The following is a 19167-nucleotide window of genomic DNA, read 5'->3' as shown; positions in this document are numbered from 1 at the left end:
TCCACTGAGCTATCTTATTTTTGACCCATTTCAGAATAAACTGCTGACATCTCTATACTTCCCCATAAATACTTCTTCATACAGATCTTTACCTAGATTAACATTTGTTTACAGGTTTTCACTTTAGGTGTAATATTTTCATGCAGTGAAATGCAGATCTTAAGTGTCCACTAACTGGCTTAGCCGACACACACACTTTCGTAACCTTGACCCTATCGAGATAGAGACACGATGGTTAATCCCCATCCCCATTACTCTGCTGATTTTTCTCCCATCATACACGAGATGGGCCTATTTTACAACTTTGCAAGATTGGAGCCATACAGTATTTGCCATTTCACATCAGAATCCTTCCACTTAGTTGTATTGGATTTCTGTGGCTGCTGTAACAAATGATCACAAAGTGAGCAACTTGAACAATGCAACGTTACCTTCTCACCCTCCCTGGGATTAAAGGCTGACCTGGGCCTCCCCAGACTAAAATCAAGGTAAGGCAGGACTGGTTCTTTTCTGGTGGCTGTAAGGGGGGAGAGTTTTCATGCCTTTTAACAGTTTGTAGAGGCTTCCTGCAGTTTTTGGTTCATCCTCCACCACTCTCTGCCCATAGAAAACAAAACAAAACCCAACTCCTATTTTCTCTTAAGGCTCACAGGGTACTTTGTACTCCATGTGTGGTCAGATGTGGGTGGGGTCCTCCCCACAGCAAGCAATTCTGGGATACCAGCTGGGGGCGGGGGTGGGGTGGGGGTAGGGGTGTCTCCTACAATTCAGTTCAGTTGTGACAGCGTCTGCCTAGAGGCAGGACAGACCCCACAGCCCCTCAAGACAGCCCCTTGCTTAAGATGCCAAGTCCAAGTCCAGGCTGATGACCTGCTAATGGCAGCTTCTGATAGTTCCCCTGCTGGGTTTGATGACTGCTGGAGTGGCTCACAGGGCCCAGGAAAACAGTTACTTCCTACATCACTGATTTATTAAAAATGGTATTGAATAACACAGAAGAATAGCCAGGTGAAGAGATACAGAAGGTGAGGTCTAGGAGGTCCCAAGTGCGGAAGTGTCTGTCCCCGTGGCATCTGGGGTGAACCAGCCTCCCCGCACAGGGATGTGCTCTTGTTCATGAACCCAGGGGCTCTCTCTCTGAACCCCATCCTTTTTGTATTTTATGGAGGCTTCATCGCACAGGCACAAGTGATTAAATCACTGGCCACTGGGGATGAACTGAACCTCCAGCCCCTTCCCTCCCCAAGCTTGGGGGTGATGCTGAAAGTTCCAGCTCTCTAATCCCATGATTGGTTCCCTGGTGACTTAGGTCATCCGGAGGCTTTCCAAAAGTCGCCTCATTACATATGCTCAGAGTTTGTTATGAACAACGAAAGACACACATTTCACCTTTATCGTTCTGAAAATATTTCAGGAACCGAAGACAAAAATCAAATATAACTCAAAAGCTGCCCCTATGGCTCTAATCAATCACTGAGGAAATCACAAGGGTTTGGGGAGCTATGAGGGTGGAACCGAAGACCGAAATTTATATTCATCATATCACAATTACACCCTGGTCTTCCATCTCCAAAGCCAGCCATCACCTCTCTGGCCTCACAGGGCACTGCTCTGACTTCTTTTCCTCCCTCTTCAACTTTTAAGGAAAGTTGATGACAGTGGCCCACCTGGGTGATTCGGGATAAGTTCCCTATTACAGGTGAGCTGATGAGCACCCCAATGCTTCCTCCTCACTGTGTAAGCTAACACAGTTAGGGTTCCGGGGATCAGTCCTTGCAAGTCCTTAGGAGGGCCTTATCTAATCTACCCACGTCTTCACAGCAATCCCGAGATTCTTCGTCTTGAGGATGGCGAGTATTCTACTGTATGAAATTACCAGTTTGCTTATCCACTCTGTCTCTGGACAGCTGGGATTCTCCCCATTTGGGCTATTATGAATAAAGCTGTTTTGAAAATTGTTGATCAAGTCCTTTGAGGAGATACGTATTATTTCTCTCAAGTAAATACGTAGGAATGGAATTGCTGAATCAGAGAGTGTATTTCATTTTTTAAAAAAATCTGCAGACCTTTTCCCCAAAGTGGTTACGTCATTTATTCTCCCAACAATACTGTGTAAGAGTTTTCATTGCTCTGCATCCTCGCAAACATTTGGCAGTATTGATCTTTTTAATTGTAAGAATTCCAGTAAGTTGGTGGTAGCCTCTCATGTGGTTTTACTTTGCATTTCCCTGATGACTAATAACGTTAGGCACTTTCTCTTGTGCTTATTAGCTATTCCTGTATCTTGTTTTATGAAGGGGCTAATCAAGTCTTTTGCCCATTTTTAGAGGATTATGTTTTGATTATTGAGTTGTGGTAGTTCACATATTCTGCAAACCAATTCTTAGATATTTGTTTTTCAATTTCTTAAAAAAGTTGTAGTTTGCGGGGATCCCTGGGTGGCTCAGCAGTTTGGCGCCTGCATTTGGCCCAGGGCGTGATCCTGGAGACCTGGGATCGAATCCCACATCGGGCTCCCGGTGCATGGAGCCTGCTTCTCCCTCTGCCTGTGTCTCTGCACCTCTCTCTCTCTCTCTCTCTCTATCTGTGACTATTATTAAAAAAAAAAAAAAAGAAAAAAGAAAAGTTGTAGTTTGCCTAGTAGTTTCCTTAATGGTGTGTTTTGATGAAGTTTCTATTTGAATATAATCTAATTTTTTTCTTCTGTGGTTATTTCCTTCTGTGACCTACTTAAAAAACATCTGACTGCTTTTAAGTCACAAATATTTTCTCTTATATTTTCTTCTAAAAGTTTTATGGTTTTAACTGTGATCTATTATAAATCACTTTTTGTATATGGTATGACAAGGAATCAAGTTTCCTTTTCCTACAAAATGGAAATCCAGTTATTTCAACACCATTCGTTGACAGGATTGTCTCTTCCTCAGGGGATTGCTTTGACACTTTTATTGAAAATTGAGAGACTATATGAATAAAGGTCTGTTATTGGGGTCTCCATTCTATTCCATCCACTTGTCAGTCCTTATGCCACTATCATAAAGTCTTGATTACTGGAGCTTTATGGCAAATCCTTAAATCAGGAAGTTAAAGTTCTCCTAGTTGGTTTTTTTCTTAAGGGATTTCTTTGGGTATTCTAGGTTCTTTGAATTTCTATATAAATTTTAGAAGCTACTTACCAATTTTTATTTTAAAAATCTGCTGAGAGGGATGCCTGGGTGGCTCAGCGGTTGAGTGTCTGCCTTCGGCTCAGGGCATGATCCCAGGATCTGGGATCGAGTTCCCTATCGGGCTCCCTGTGAAGAGCCTGCTTCTCCCTCTGCCTCTCTTTCTCTCTGTGTCTCTCATGAATAAATAAATAAATCTTTAAAAAAAATCTGCTGAGATTTTGATTGAGTTACTGTGCTAAATATACAGATCAATTTTAGAAGAATTGACATCTTAAACAATACTATCTTCCAATCAATGAGGATGACATATCTCACCATTAGGTTTTTAAAAATTTTTCATTACACTGTTTTATAGTTTTCAGTGTAGAAGTCTTATACATCTTTTGCTAAGTATTTTCTTAAATATTTTTGATGATATTATAAATGGACTTGTTTTAAATTTAATTTTCCAATTATTTGCTATGAATATGAATTTGGTTTATTAATGTAATAATCTAGCACTACTTTAAATTCATTTATTAATTACAATTATTTCTCTTTATTTTAAGATTTTATTTATTTATTCATGAGAGACACAGAGAAAGGCAGAGACATAGGCAGAGGGAGAAGCAGGCTCCCTGCGGGGAGCCTGATGTGGGACTCGATCCCGGGACCCCGGGATCACAACCTGAGCCAAAGGCAGATGCTCAACCACTGAGCCACCCAGGTACCCCAATTAGTTACAGTTATTTCATAGATTCTTTACAATTTTTTATATACATAGTTATATCATCTGCAAATGACATTATGACCATTATGTCTTTTATTTCTTTATCTTGCTCACTGCACTGTCTAGAATCACCAGGACAATGTTTAATAAAACTGATGAGATAGGTATCCTTGTCTTATTTTTTGCTCCTAAGGAAAAAGTATTAGTAATTTACCATTAAGGATGACATTAGCTGCAGATCTTTCATCGGAGGGAAGAGACTCTCATCAATTTCTGACGGGTTTTTTTCTTTAATTATAAATGGGTATTGAACTATGTCAAATGCTTCTTCAGAACTTATTAAAACAATTGTGTGGGTATTCTTATTTTTTTTTTCTATTAATTGGAAATTACTTTTTTTTTAGTTTTTGTTTACTAACAGGGGAATTTATTTGATCAAGGTTAAACCAGTCTTGAATTTCTTAGATAAACCCAATTTAAATATATATTCTTAAATATATACTATTAAATATGTATGGTATTTAATTTATATTTGCTAGTATTTTGTTAAGAATTTGTGTTTATGAGGGTTATTAATTAGTACTTTTCATCCTATTTTCTGTTTTTGTTAATGTTTTTGGTCACATTTTTTTAAAGATTTTATCTATTTATTCATGAGAGACAGAGAGAGAGAGAGAAAGGGAGAGAGAGAGAGAGAGGCAGAGACACAGACAGAGGGAGAAGCAGGCTCTATGCAGGGATCCTGACATGGGACTCGATCCCAGGACTCCAGGATCATGCCCTGGGCCAAAGGCAGGTGCCAAGCCGCTGAGCCACTCAGGGATTCCCCACATTTTCATATTAATCTTAGATTGGACTCATGAAGTAATTGAAGTGTTTATCCATTCTTTGTTTTCTGGAAGAATTTAGGTGACATTTATACTACTTTTTTTTATACAGTTTTTGAATTCAACTCTAAAACTATCTGGGCCAAATATCAAAAGTCTTTTTGATATTAATTCAATGACTTTAATAAACATAGGATTATTTAGATTTTTTTGTGATCTGTGCCAATTTTGACAGTTTTATAGTTTTTCATCTACAGAAATTCCATTGAATCTTTTTTTTTTCCATAACTTTGGGTTTTCTCTGTATAGCACTCATGGTTACTTCTACCTTCTTAAACATATGGTACATACTTATAATTGCAGTTTTAATATCTTTTTCTATATTTCTATTGTCTCTGTTATTTCTCTTTTCTTTCTTTCTTTCTTTTTAAGAGAGGGACATGGCTGGGGAGGGCAGAGGGAGAGAGAGAATCTTAAGCAGGCTCCAGGCCCAGTGCAGAGTCTGATGCAGGGCTCGATCTCATGACCCTGAGATTATGACCTGAGCCAAAATCAAGAGTGGAACCTCAACTGACTAAGCCACCTGAGTGCCCCTCATCTCTATCATTTGAATCTGTTTCTTTGATGATTTTTCTACTGATTATGGGTCATATTTTCCCATTTTTTAAAAATTCAAAACATTTTGCCGTTGACATACAATATAATATTATTATTTCAGGTGTACAACATAGTGATTTAACAATTCTATACATCATGAAATGCTCACCACAGTAAGTATCATTACCATCTGTCACCATATGTGATTATAATATTATTGACTATATTCTCTATGGTATACTTTTCATTCCTATAACTCATTTATTTTAAAACTGGAAGTTTGTACCTCTTTATCCCTTTTACCTATTTTGCCCATCTTCCCAGCTTCCTCTCCAATATATTCTCTGTGTTTATGAGTTTTCTGTATTTATGAGTCTGGTTTTTTTTTTTTAAGATTTTATTTATTTATTTATTCATGAGAGACACAGAGAGAGAGAGAGGCAGAGACACAAGCAGAGGGAGAAGCAGGCTCCATACAGGGAGCCTGACATGGGACTCGATCCGGGGTCTCCAGGATCAGGCCCTGGGCTGAAGGCGGCGCTAAACCACTGAGCCACCCAGGCTGCCCTATGAGTCTGTTTCTGTTGTTATTGTTATTTGTATTTTTTTGGTTTCTTCGCATAGCTAAAAATTTTTGATTGGATGTTAGACATTTTATTTTATTAATTTATTAAGATTTATTTATTTATTTTAGAGAAGCGAGTATGTGAGCAAGTGGGGGTCAGGAAGAGGAAGAGAGAGAATCCTGAAGGAAATTCTCTGCTGAGCAGGGAGCCTGACCTGGGACTCAATCCCAGGACGTTCAGATCATGACCTGAGCTGAAACTGAGTTGGTTGCTTAACCAAATGTACCACCCAGCTGCGCCAGATGTTGGACATTTTAAATTTGCCATTGTTGGGTGCTGAATTTTGTTGTTTCAGTATTGTTGAACGTTGTTTGGGGATGCAGTTTAGTTACTTATATTTAGTTTAATCTCTTCAAAGCTTGCTTGAAAACTCTGTTACATGGGTTCAGGATAGCCTTGAGTTTAGGGCTAATTTATTCCTATTACTAAGGCAGTATTCTTTTGAGGACTTTACTGATGCACATGTATTAGGTGGTCTTTCTCCTCAGGCTGCTCCTTCACAATGACTCTTTCTCTGGCCCCTGGTACTCTCCCCATATACATGCACAGATAAGTATCAGCCACATTTTCAAGGGTGCATCTCTTTGTATTTCTGGGGCTTCATCTTCACTGGTTTTAAAACTAGAAATTTTAATCTTCCCAAATTCCAAATTGTGTCTCCTAAATTCAGGGGAACCACTAAGCTCTGTTTGGACTTTGCTTCCTACTCTGTCACCTGGAAACTTTCCAGGCAATAGTGTGGGGAAGTCTTAAGGCTCACTTTACCCAATTCCCTTCTCTCAAATAAGTGGTTGATGGTATCTGTGTCCTGAGCTGAAATTGAAAATGTCCAGCATCTAATCAAAATTGTCAACCACACAAAGAAACAGGAAAATATGACTCATATCCATTGTTCCACATAATTTGAAAAATATATTTGTTTATGTATCTTTTTGTTTCAGACAGGAGGGTAAATCCAGCCTCTATTACTCCATCCTGGCTGAACAGAAGTCTCTGTGGGTTTTGATCACAGTTTTCAGCCATACCATACTGTTTCTACGACTAAAAGTCGTAAAACAAGAAACTCACCATGTGGCATTTCTTTCTCCCAAATTGTGTCTCCCTTCCAAAATATGCTTATTTTAGTTTACTCTCAGAGTCTGTGGGTAATTGTTTTTGTATTTAGTCAATGATTATTATAATCAAGAGGTTGGTCTGTTGAGAGGTGAAACCAAACTTTAACTTTTCTTTTAAAATGCAATTTACTTAATCCTTAATATACTCCTATCCATGCTGCCAACCAGTGTGAAAATATCTTCTCATCCTTTGGTTCACAGTCTGGTTCTTCCTAGGCTGGTCCCGATCTATGTCTAGCCTGCGGACTTCCTCAGTAAGTACATCATGACACTTTCCTCTCCACCAGCTGGTCAGTTACATATCTGTTTCCAGACCTTCGCTTGCCCTTAGACCACTTGGCACATAGGCCCACCTGAAAGGAGCTTTGATGATTCTGTGATGGAAGCAGCTTTTAAGATATAATACAACAATGATTCATATTATTAACTCAGTAAGTAAGTTCCCAGGCATTTTGTAGGTGTTAAATTTGTAAATCAAGGCTTCTGTTCTCCAATCATTTGATTCTAGGTCAGAAGAGTGAACAGGTGGCATAAAGCATCAGGGAACACGTGTGAAAGAAAGTATAACACACTTAGGTAATTGTTATAAAGCGCCTAAATCCAGTATGGATTTAGGGGAAACTGTACAAACCAGCCTAGGGGAGCACTGCATTTAGCTGTGAAGGACAATGCTGCTGGCACCGCTGATGTTACAGCTCCCCCCAGGATGATAGAACCTGCACAAGGGTCCACCATAGCCTTGGAATACAGAAAAGCCTCAAGAGAAGCTAATTTTGAAGAAAGACTTGAAGTATGAATACTCATTTGCCAACAATGATAGAATAAATTAATATTTGGGTGGCTGATTGTGATGTATCAAACGCTGTGCCTCCACACACAGCTGGCACGCCCATTCACGAGGCAGCTCCCAGCACATGAGAGCTGGTCCCTGAGGACTCAACTCTTTCTTTCTTTCTTTCTTTCTTTCTTTCTTTCTTTCTTTCTTTCTTTCTTTCTTTCTTTCTTTCTTCTTTTTTTAATGGTCTTTATTATTATTATTATTGGAGTTCAATTTTGCCAACATATAGCATAATACCCAGTGCTCATCCCATCAAGTGCCCCCCTCAGTGCCCATCACCCAGTTACCCCCACCCCCCTGCTCACCTCCCTTTCCACCACCCCTTGTTCGTTTCCCAGAATTAGGAGTCTCTCGTGTTCTGGAGGACACCGCTCTTTCAACCCAGGAAGACTCATTCCCCCTTGTTCCCCGCATTCATTCCATGCGCTCAGTTCACTCACTTTCTGACCCACAGACCAGCTTTGGGAGATCTTTTGACTCCTTCAGTTTGGCTGCCCTTCCTGGGTTTTAGGCTCACACCATCCATGGTTTGGGCTACTAGTAGCACAAGAGGGAGATGCTTCTTCCACCGGTTCAGGAACTCAGGAGGCTCCATCACCACCATGGGGCTGTGGCATCCAGACACATGAGGCTGCTAGTGCTGCTGATTACAATACTGTTACTCTTACTTCTGGGTGGAAACTGAAGCTCAGAGAAGGGATGCCATGAACCCAGGCCACAGGATAATTAAATCATGGAGTTGGAGTATGGACTTTGGGTCTTGAGCTTGGGCTTTGTGGCCTTCTTACCCTCCCCCCATGTTCTTGCCATAAGTGGATTTAATGCCTTCTTTTTATTCACACACAGGTCATGTAACACCTGCTGAGTCACCTGCTTGAACGCTGGTCATGGGTTTTCCCCATCTTCTTGATTCTGTATTTTGTGAGTATCTTGCACCACCCTGCTCTTCCCGTGATCTGGCCCCAGTGCATCTAGCTTTTGTGTTTTGTTTTGTTTGGAATCCACTTGAAAATTTTCCTCAAGACTACACAGTAATGTACATTTCTGTCCTCTGGAAGAGCTGTGGAAGTTAGGACACACTTGTAGAGTTACCCTGATCATCTTGAGCTGCCTGTCTGGGGTCCTTTTCTACGCCTCCTCATTTCTTGGAACATTTAGCTCAGATGGCAACCGTTAAATCACCACCAATAATGTAAGCCTAAACAAGTCTATAATTTACCCAGTTACTAACTTCTTGAGTTTTGAGAATAATTTTTGGGCAGATGGTTCATTAAAATGTAGTAGAAAACATCAAAAGTGTTACAGACACATAATGAAACATATAGATAATGCTTCGATGTCATGTTTGGAGAGAATTCCTTCCCCCAGTTAGGGAAAAAGGCAGAAGTGTTTGTTTCTAAGCAAAAATGAAAGGGAAGATTTCATAATTATGTTCATGGTGATTAACTTTTTGGTTTGTCTGTGTATTTCAGATCTTGAAATAACCTGAGTTATGTAAAAGTGATTATTGCAAACCTTTAGTGTTCCCCTCAGGATATTAAGAACAATCCTAAATTTTATGGAGATAAATCTATTTGTTCCTTTTTGTGATTTATTGCATTTTTTTATGTTTAAAAAGTTATTTCCTAAGCAAGTCAAATAAATATTTAACTTTATTTTCTTTTTGTTGTTATGACTTCATTTTTTACAATGAAAATTTTAATTATCCCTAATTAACTCTGTGTACTTGGGAAGTGAGGCTTTAAACTGCGTTTTCCCCCAAAGGGCTGGTTTCCCCACAACAGTCATTAACTAATCTATCTCTTTGTAACTGCTGTTCAGTATTTTTCTGCTGTATTTTAAGTCCGTGTGTGTTTTCTGCAGTTATTCCTTGGAGGGCTCTTGCCCACTGATTTATGTGCATATTCTCGTCCCACGGCGGCTCTGCTTTCATCAATGCGCCTTTCAAGTATATGTTATACGTGATAACAGATTTGTTCCTGTGATTCTTTTTATTCTTTCTTTGGTTAGTTTTTTTTTATATATATATTTTTTATTTATTCATGAGAGACACAGAGAGAGAGGCAGAGACATGAGCAGAGGGAGAAGCAGGCTCCCTGATGAGTAGGGAGCCTGATGCAGGACTCGATCCCAGGACAGTGAAGACAGATGCTCAACCACTGAGCCACCTGGGGAACTCCTCCCATATCTGCTTTCATGAAAATAAGCCAACATGGAAAGTATGTTTGAGTCACGAAGATCTTTTGGGGCCACTTACAAAATCACCCACTTTTCCTATTTGTAAGATGAACCTTGTATTAAGTTGTTTTACTGTAGTATATAACAAGACACAGAAATGTTCCTATCCAGTTCCTAGCGAGGCTCCATTTGGGAATTTCCCTAAGTGCAGCACAAAACCTCCACTGAACCAAAAACATTCATTTGTGGGGGATGATCGAGGTATGTCAACATAGTGGAATGTTATATAGAAATTTAAAATGATTTTGAGGGCGTAACAATGTTGGAAAACATTAATATGATGTGTTTTATTTTATTTAAAGATTTTTATTTATTTATTTGAGAGAAATTGAGAGTGAGAGAGAAGAGACTCAGCACGGAGCATGGAGTCCAATGCAGGACTTGATTCCAGGACCCCGGGCCATCTGGAAAGGCACCTGGGTACATAAACAAGTGCAGTCAACAAATTTTAATATCATAGAGGGTCTAGAGACATTCTTTGATTAACATTTATCCTGTTGGCAATGATGAAAAAGGCCTATCTTGCCTCCTGCTCAGAGCAGCTTTGCCTACCGATCCTTACTCGATAAGAAAAAAGTTGGGTGGAGGGACAGGGGCTGATGGAAAGTTTCTGGAGGGCACTGGATTCTGCTGGGCATCCCTCCCTGCCCTCACTCTGCACTGGGATGGAAAGCTCTGCTGTTTCGGTGAGTGTGGGGCCCCTGGGTGCCAGAGAGCTATGAGACTGGTCCCCGTCGACCATACGTCTGCCCCCTGGGGGCCCCATGACTTTGTGGTTGTCGAGGAGGGAGAAGGCACACACAGAGAGAGGCTAGGCCCCCAAGCCCTGTGTTCACATGGGTCACACCGGCCTCAGTGGAAACGTCCTGGCCGGCCTCCAGCCAACAGCTCCATTCCCTCACCCGCACCACTTCCCCAAGGAAGGCGTGGGACGTGCCTTCATTCTCTGTCCCCCAGATGGCCTGCCAGATGATCAGGGACACATGATGCAGAGGTCAGGAGAAGTGATCTTCCCTCCCTCCCGGCTTTTCAAGTTCATTTAGAAAATATTACTAGGGGAGAGCAAAGATTTACATGCATGAGGGACCAGCACGCGGCAATGCAGAGGACACAAGCTCCAATCAGAAAACATCTATTTTTACTGGAGAAGAAAAAAGTCTAGCCGAGCCTTCTCAGCTGACGGAAGTGCCACCTAAAAACTGCCGTAATCAGCTGCCTGGAAGAAAAACATATTCCAAACACAAGACAAAAGGCTGTTTTTAAAGAAAATCAAGCCAGATAACAAAAATGTTGGATGAAATTAACAAATCAGGAGGCTATTTGCTCGTTTTAAATAGCGAAGATGTCAGTGTTTTTATACAAGAAGAATCCAGATCTGTGGAAACATAATGACGTGAAGTCGCTGGCAGAAATTAGGGATGTTCTTATGCCACCATACGGGGCTCCGGTGGGTCAGCTGAGAGGAGCAGGCCTACAAAGAGAGGGGATGTTGATTTGAATTGTCACGTTGGTTTTAGCCACATTGTGGACACTGTAGGAGGAGGGCTGAATAGAAGAGCTGGAAAGAACGAAAGAACTGCACAAGCTAATTTTCCTTCATTATCAAGGGCATTCGAGCCCGCTCAGCTCCACAGGTAATTTTCTCAGTCAGCAAGTCTGCAAAACCTGGGCACTGTGAGCTCATGCCCATTGCATGGCTGACCTCCCGTGGATCACGAGGAAAACCTCACTCTGACTCCCTCGTAGGTAGAAAACTCAGCCCATGAACACAGTTGTGCAAGAACTGTCAGATTTCTTTGAATAGAGTGAATTCTGAGACCGACTCCCCATCACTGCAGATCCCTAGTTGGGCAGTGACTGATATCACCCCGCTGAGGTCCACTCTGGGCACCCACTCTCCCATCCACCTGCTCCTTCTGGGCCCAGCTGCTATTCTGGGAATCTGTGTCCATCCCAGGGAATCTGCGTGGAGGCAGGAGGCACAGGGGGGCCGATCCGCCCTATCTGGGGTCACAGGCTACAGGCCTCCCATCACAGGTGAGGAGGTGGAGTGTGATCATTTATGAGAAAAATGCACTGGGTCACTCACATGACTAAATATGTATTTCTCAGGTTTATTTAGTCTTTGTCCACGGTTCCTGAAAACACTCAGAGCCCTGAAGCAAAATGGGTGTCTTGTTATTAATGAAGGTGACTTTCAGACCCACCCAGAGTGAGGCTGGTGCCTGAAAGAGCAATCCTGTGACTAGAGGGTCAAAGCTGGCAGGTCCCTCCCACCCTACCCCCAGCCTCACTCTGAGAGGGGAGCAGAGCTGGAGCTTCTATCAGCGATTTAGTCCATCATAACTGTGTCATGAGTCCTCCCTAGAAACTTGGGAGGACAACCTTTGGGTTCTTCGTCCTGGGAAGCTTCCATGCTCGGGGGACCAGAACCCTTCCATGGGCCCTAGAAGGACAGAGGCCCCTTTGTGCAGGTCCTCACACCACATAGCTCTTCATCTGGCTGCTGGTTTGTATCCTTTATCAAATCCCTGAGGGGGACCTGAGTTTCCCTGAGTTCTGTGAGCTGCTCTAGCGAACTTGCTGAACCAAAGGAGGAAGTCCTGAAAACCTACAGTCTGTATCCTGTGGGTCAGAAACACAGGTAAGAACTTGACATTGCACCTTGATGACCCTGGTCTGCAATGGGGGGGAGGGGGAGTCTTGTAGGACTGAGCCTTCACCTGTGGGATCAGATGCGGTCTCTTGGCTGGAATTCTCAGACACCCTGCTGCTATCGGGACATTACTTGTATATGTGGGTGTGTTGGGGCAGGGATTGGGTCCAGGAACTCTAAAAGAGGATGGGTCCCTTAGGGGCTTGGAAGAAAGAACAGAATGGGCTTTTCCCAAGAATTTTTTTTTTAAGATTTTATGTATTTATTCATGAGACATAGAGAGAGGCAGAGACACAGGCAGAGGGAGAAGCAGGCTGTCTGCAAGGAGAGCCCAATGTGGGACCCGATCCTGTATCCCAGGATCACGTCCTGAGCCAGAGGCAGAAGCTCAGCTGCTGAGCCACCCAGGTGTCCCTTCCCAAGACTTTTTATCCTTACGAGAAATACACACTACTTCATTCCCAAAATTAGTCTGAGAATTCAAGGTTAGGTTAAATTATTTTTTTAAGATATGTATTTATTTATTTGAGAGAGGAAGAGCGCGAGCGCACTTTCATGGGTAAGGGTTGGAAGGAGGGACTGGGGAAGGGGCCGAGGGGGAGGGAGAGGGAGAGAGAATCTCAGATAGACTCCCTGCTTAGCGTAGAGCCTTTCGGGGGGGCTTGATTTCACAACCCTGAGTCCATGACCTGAGCCAAAACCAAGAGTATATGCATAACTGATTGAGCCACTCAGGTGCCCCAGGTTAAATTATTCTTAAGAAATAGCCTGGTAATACACAAAAGCAATTTGCTTTAAAAAAAAAAAAAAAAACGCCTTGCTATGATGATTCCTTTACCAGTATTATCATTAATACAGTCAATATTTATATTACAGATTTATGGTTAAAACTAGGGCAAAAAAAATCATCATTCTTACCGCCACTTTGGCAAAATCAATAATCAAAGCACTCAAGTCAATGCACAGATCCTGCTGGTCCTACACATGTTTTTTATCTCCCTCTACTACTCCTAACCCTCTGCAGCCTCAAATATTCTTTGGTTTAGCAAAGACTTGACCGAAGACTAAATGTGAGCCAAGTGCTTTGCTTGACTGCGGAGGCATCAGGGACAAGAAGTCCTACCCTCGTGGACTGAAGGACGGAGGAGTCACCTGCTGGCAAGCTGTCCTGCTTCTATGGTCACGGAACCAGGTCAAAGGGGTAAAGAGCACTGGACAATTCTGCAATCTTCACTCTTCCCAGGAAATCACCATGTTAGTGTGCACATGCACACACACACATGCGCACATACACACAATTTTGGGGGTACCTTGTGAAATTCCCTTAGCAATGAATCAATGATTATTCATTAAACACTAAGCTTGTTCAACTCTGCATTGGGTGCTTTGGTGAATGCAGCATTACTTGTCTTCTAGGACTGCTAGTGCTTTGCTTTATGTCAGTAAACACAGCACCGCTCACCAAGGGTGAGAGGGAATCCCACACCACCGTGGTTATTGTTCAATAATTGTGAATATTATCACATTCTTCAAATACTGTCACCAGAAGTACAAATTTGATTCCATAGGTTATTTGGAAGATTCCTATAAATACCACGTTTTTAGTGATTATTTATATTCTAAGAAAGTAACTAGCATGGTTTTAAGAATTCGCCAAGTACTATTCATACATATGCTTAATTTTCTAAGATTGGTACAAAATTACAACGGGTTCCAATTCCTTCCAAAGCCTAGTGTACTGAGCAGAGGACACATCGGTCTTCTACATTTGACTATTTAGAGTCTTCCATCATTTTAATGGATAAGTTTGTTGCCTTTTCCCTTTCTTAACCTGTTAAGTGATGCTCATTTTTTTTTCTTAGTACAGAGACCCAATCATTATAAAAACTTCAGTAAATAATGGTAATAGTAACAAATGAACTGTATGCTATCAGGCCCGGGAAGGAGGGGAAATCAGGGTACATCTCTGGGAATGTTTCCCTACTCATTGACCTGGGCTGGGCTCCCAACACCCTCCCCTGCCTTCAAAGCCAGATTCTGTGTCCACACTTTCCACTGAGTTCACACTGCTTCCTTTAAAAGGCATTGTATGTGTTCAACTTACAGATATTAACGTTGTTACTGTTTGTGTTTCCAAAAGGAATTTGAGTCGGTCCAATGAGGAGTGCTTTAAAGTAAAAATCTAGGAATATACTTATTTTCCATTAAGAATCTTTCTTGAGGGCATGGTTCCTCATGTGAATTCCCACGGAAAGTCCTATAGGTCTTTCTGGTGAGGTGGAGCTTTGGGAAGACGGCGAATGCAGCCTCTTCCAGATGATGTTTTGATCATGTTTGCTCATTGAAGGGCTATATGATTCGCCTTCTGAGAGTTGAAATAAATCTTGGATCAAATATGCTTGGCTTGAAGCCACATTAATTTAATTTAAATAAATCCCTGGGAATTACTTAATTGGCGATTACTGCAGAGTACACCGAATTAGGAGTGTACAGCTTTTGTGTTAGCATCTCTGCAGGACTGGCAAGTTAGAAGACTCCCAACCAGGAAGGCTGGTGAACCCACACAGGCCTTTTTTTTCTTTTTTTCTTGCAGGATTGTGCTAGCTTCTGGGAAGTATTATTTGTGGGCAAAAAGATGAGTGAGCTGGAAAAGTAAACATAGATATTCTATCATTTTTGCTTCCTCCCATCCTGCGTATGTGTGTTGTTTCTTAGCTTAGGTGTGAGATGCCTATGACTGGAATGGGATGGTCTTTGCCAGGGCTGCGTCCCTGGGTGACACACCACCAGGACCAGCTGCTGGTGGCCCAGTAATCACAGGGCCAGGTCACATCAACCTTCCCTTCCTCACAACTGAGATGAAAAATTCATCGGGAGGATTGCAGATAAAAGCGCCTTTAAAATTTTCTCCTAGCTTAGAATTCTTCTCATGGTGAAGAGATGCTGTTTACCCTGTACTCAACCTTTCTTTTCTTTCACGTGATTAATTCCTTTTGGAAAAAAAAGCTGTTGTTAGGATTCAGAGTGTCACGACTTTGCTGTGCTGGAAATGGGTTTTGGGTTCTTCCCACAAAAGGGGCCGATTTGGATTCCAATCACCTTTGGTGTCTTTCTGGACAACTGCAGAATGTTCGTTAAGTGGTTTCTGGAAGCCAGTTAGTTGCCAACTAAAAGGATGTCCCTGGCTAGTCCCCGGGGAAGGAGGATGCAAACGAGGGTCTTTACACACCAGTTTTATTTGGGCCTCTGGTTCCTGGTCATCCTAGAACCGTAGCATCCTAGTGCTTTCTGATTTATAGTTATAACTTATCTTCATTCCCCGGTGCGAATTTGCTCGGGCCACAGTAACAAAGGATCACAGACTGGCTTACAGCACAGAAACCTACTGCCTGGCATCCTGGAGGCTGCAGGTGTGGGATCCAGGCATCGCCAGGGCCACGCTCCCTCCGAAGGAGCTGGAAGGATCCCAGCCTCCCTCCCTCTCGGCTCCTGACAGTTTCCTGGCTCGTGGCAGCAGAACTCCGGTCTTCCATGATGTTATCCCTTGTGTGCATCTGTGCCCACATTTCCCTTCTCTGGGGACACCAGTGGCGGTGGATGGGGGACCATCTCTCCAGGATGACCCCAACCTAACTAATTACCACGACTGTGAACATCAGTAATGGAAAACCTCAGGAAAACAGAGTGGGGAGGTTGAGTGGAGGTGCTCTCACAACCAATGATTCACACCTGGGAGTCAGCTGCAGCCCCAGCAGGAAGAGCCAGACTAGACCCAGCATGCACTTGACCTTGCACGTGGACACTTCTACCCCAGCCGAAGGAAGAGACTCTTTCCCCATCCTGTGACAGCTCAGCCATTGAGAAGCCACTAGGCTTCCAACTCCCGGGGGACTTCCCGCATATGACAGCCCTCCCTCTACCTCTTTGCTCCTTAGAAAGCATCATTCCTCTCCTTTGTCCTCCAGACCTCCCTATGCTTTTGCCACAGCTTGTTTGCCCCAGTTTGCAATCCTCTTTTATTCCCAAATAAACCCGTCTTTTGCTGGTGAAATAACAGGTTAGATTTCTTTTTAAGGTTACCATTACAGACTCTATTTCCAAATGAAGGCACATTCTGGGGTGCTAGGGGTTAGGACTTCAGCATGTGAATTTGGGGATGGTATAGGGGAAAACACAGCTCAGCCCACAACGATGGATAACACGCCTTTTGTTAAAATTGAGTTGGTTTTGAGGGTTTTGGAGGATTTTGTGAAACTAAGGATTGGAAATACCAAGGCCCCTAGAAATCAGTAATTCTCCTCTCTTTACCAAATCCTTCAAACATAATCAACTTGCAAAATGCAACAGCCTGGGATAAGCCTTGCGGGTCACTTAAACATGCCCATCGCAGTGTGGAGAACTTATCTCAAGCACCGGAGCCCTGGGAGGTAGCAGAGGGTCCCCGTCCTCAGATCCTGACACACGCTTACACGCACTGCCGTGGCTGAGAACGTCAGACCAGTTGGGTGTTCGTGGCAGAAAGGGGCCAGAATCAGATTCCTGATTCCCACTTCCTTTCTCGGGATTTTGGTTATGTAAGACCCACAGGGTGAAGAGGGTCTCTCCCACCCTCCTCTCCTTCCAGGGCAGGGGACACATGGAGCTCTGCTGTTTTCATTCACTCAGGAGACTAATTTTTACTGGGGGCCAGGTTTCAAGAGCTGGTGCCCGTTCACATGTCTCATTTTGAAAGAGGACTTGCCCTGCCTTCATTTTGACCTTAAACCTTCTATTTGGGTTCTTCTTTCCAGCTGGTCTCGTGGCTCAGGGGGAAGGCCCTGTGGGCAAAGCAGCCACTGATGGGAACTGAAACTACATCTTGAGCTTTAGGATTGTCCTGAGCCAGCAGGACCAGCCTGTGATTTGCTCCATGACAGTGATCCATGGACCTTCATGGCTCTTAACCCACAGTTTCCTTATATAAATCTGGAAATGTTTTCCATATTTTGGAGACAGTCTTCAAGACGCTAGACCACAATCTTCTTGGCACTGGCCTCCCTGAAATAAATTCCTTTCCTGTTTCACCACCACTTGTCCCTCAGTATTTGGATTTTGTCAGCGGTGAGGGGCCAGAGCTGGTCTGTTTGGGACCACCAACCCCCAAGCTGGGTGCTCGTGCACCCCTGTCCCTCCACTACAATTTCATGAAGATTTTGTGTCCAGGGACTCTTGAAATAGTTCCCACTCCTTTTAGTCTGTAGGGCTTGCTTCACTAAAGACCCATTTTGCATTTTGCCAAGTGTGTTTCTTCTTGGAGTCAATGCTTGTGAGTGGGGTTCCTGGAAATCAACTTTCTGAGGTGCTGTTCCTGTTGAAAAAGTTTTTCAAGTTTTCTTGGGATTTAAACTAAACACTCTTGCCCCATCGCACATGATTTCTTGAGTCCTTTATTTGAAGCTTTATCCTTTCAGATATTCAGATTACAACCATTAGCTCCTTTCCAAAAAATTGCCTCTCTCTTGTCTGATTATACGTGCTCCTAACTTGAAGTGAGCTTTCCAGATGGGGCTAATGCTTTCCTGGGTCAATATGGGTTTTTTTAACGTTGTCTTTTTTTTTTTTTAATTTTACTTTATTTTTTGGTCTTGTAGGTAGTCTGTTTTCATGGTCTTTTCCTTTCTCTGTCCAGCACACCTGGCACCGGGTAGTTTGTCCCCAGGGCAGTGCCACATGCTTCAAAATGGATACAGAGATAACTCACCACCCAGGATGGTTGATTGTTTGTAAATAATCCTCTTGGACGCTTCAAAAAGCAGCCAAGCAGAGTGATTAAGCATGGGAAGGTGATTCCAGCGCTCTGGGATTACATCACATCTCCTCCGGCTGTCACCATGGATCACTTCAGTACTCCTGACTCCTCCGCTTCACCTGTGCAATGTCTGAATGATGTTCAGCCCCTCTGTGAGTGCCACATTTGCAAAGTTTAAAAAGAGACGTCCTGCTCGTGAACCGTATTTTCAGCAATTCCCAAGATATGCCTTTAATAATAGTTCTTTTGTGCCTGATGACAGCTGATTCTGGGAATGTTGCAGCACATCAGCCAGAGGGTGGGCTCCCCCGTGTGGGTTGTCCTCTTCAAAGGGAGGCAGGGGGCTTGGCCCACATTCTTCTCCTCCATATTCCTTCCCCAAATGAAAGGATGAATGTTTCCTGTCAGTCTGCCTACCTCAGAGTGCTTGTGGAAAATTCCAGAAAGTGAAAGTTTTATAAACACCCAGTAAGGAATTCAACATCACTTCCCTCCCCATTGCTTACCTTTAGGGGCTCCATGTTCTAAGTGGTTCAGATGAAACGATGTTGATGTCTCACCAGCACTATTTCTTATGTCAATGATTTTCCTATCTTTATTACATAA

At 42.8% G+C, this 19167-nt stretch overlaps 1 long non-coding RNA gene across 1 annotated transcript; it reads left to right on the top strand.

The window, feature by feature from the left end:
* Window positions 1-5418: 5418 nt before the first annotated feature.
* On the top strand, window positions 5419-9534 carry LOC140635641 (uncharacterized). Its single transcript, XR_012033003.1, has 3 exons — window positions 5419-5473; window positions 7243-7295; window positions 8726-9534. It is a non-coding gene; the product is annotated as an uncharacterized lncRNA (long non-coding RNA).
* The last annotated feature ends 9633 nt before the right edge of the window (window positions 9535-19167 follow it).

This window comes from Canis lupus, chromosome 1, assembly GCF_048164855.1.
Source record: "Canis lupus baileyi chromosome 1, mCanLup2.hap1, whole genome shotgun sequence".
NCBI classification, from domain to species: Eukaryota; Metazoa; Chordata; class Mammalia; order Carnivora; family Canidae; genus Canis; species Canis lupus.
The sequence above is the reverse complement of the archived record's forward strand: the minus strand, read 5'-3'. Positions and strand labels throughout refer to the sequence as shown.